We start from the raw sequence: 1,267 nt of genomic DNA, 5'->3' as shown, positions 1-1,267 counted from the left end.
TGGCAAAGAACTGATGTACGAAAACAATATCCTTTTCTTTCCAGTATTTGTAATAGAAAGACCTGCCCTTATATTTGAGGAATTTGTTGTACCAGACACAAGAGGACAAAAAACATTGGAGTGGAGATAAATCCTTAGCAAATATGTCATGCAATAAAGTTTGTGAATATTTTAACACTGTATGCTTCGATAAAAACGAACAGTTAGACATAAAGACAGTATGTTGGAATGAAAAACCTTGTAACAGTGAGCGTTCAAAGGTAATCCATTTAGGAATTAGGGAGTCATGAAAATCAAAAGCTAAAGAAAAGGATTGCTTAATGAGGAAGGCTGAGTGGTAGACTTTAAAATCAGGGAAGCGAACCCCGCCTTCCGATTTAGGACGTATGAGCTTATGTAAGGCAATGCGAGGGTGTTTGTTGTTCCATAAGAATTTGGAACAAATGAAATTTAAGCGAGTAAAATAAATGTTAGGAATTTTCATGGGAAGCATTGATACAGTATATAATATATGGGGCGTAATCATCATTTTGATGGTATCAAGTCTACCCCACTATTTAATAATGGTTTTTTAAACAAAAATAAACTGTTCTTATCAGTTTAATATCCGATACGTCCTCTATCTGGGGACCATATATTAAAGTGATTTATGGAACAGGGAGATGGAATAGGAGCTTGCTCTGTCCACTCCACACATCAAACTGGTATTGTAGTACCTCCAGGAATGGTGCACTTCCCCACCCGGGCAAAACAATGCTGTTGAAAAATAGAATAGAAAACGAAAGTAGCGCTTCCCTACCAAACCATGTAAAGTGGCGCTATTGTGTTTGCGTGTGAATAAAAGCAAACTGGTCACCGTGTCTTGCCTTATTTATGTATTTATTTGACTTATTTTCCACTTTGCGGCACCAGGGCTGTGCGTTATTTATTTATTTATTTTTTCGTGTTTAAAAAATAAATAAAAATTCTTTCTTTTTTTTCCTCTTCTCCATCCAGACGCTGCACTTTGACAAGAGACAAACGTTGGAAAAATACTGTTTTTCCAGCAGCAGAGTTTCATTGGTTTTGGATCCATTTCACTGGGGAACGAATGGAAGAAGGTTCCCAGCAAGTCAGTAGGATGGATGGGGGGAGGGAGGCAGGCAGGCTGGCAGAGAAGTGGACACTGCCCTTGGCTTCTCTGAGCAAGAAGAAAAATAGAGAGGGGCATATTACCAAGGGCCTCATCGCCGTTTTAGCAGGAATTTTTCCCGCTAATGCGGCGATA

General features: G+C 38.9%; 1 pseudogene; it reads left to right on the top strand.

Annotated features, from left to right (window-relative positions):
• The first annotated feature begins 563 nt into the window (after nt 1–563).
• On the top strand, nt 564–738 carry LOC144764451 (U2 spliceosomal RNA; annotated as a pseudogene).
• The last annotated feature ends 529 nt before the right edge of the window (nt 739–1,267 follow it).

The sequence above is a fragment of the Lissotriton helveticus genome, chromosome 6, assembly GCF_964261635.1.
Source record: "Lissotriton helveticus chromosome 6, aLisHel1.1, whole genome shotgun sequence".
NCBI classification, from domain to species: Eukaryota; Metazoa; Chordata; class Amphibia; order Caudata; family Salamandridae; genus Lissotriton; species Lissotriton helveticus.
Note: the sequence above shows the minus strand (reverse complement) of the source record. Positions and strands in the feature narration are given on the sequence as shown.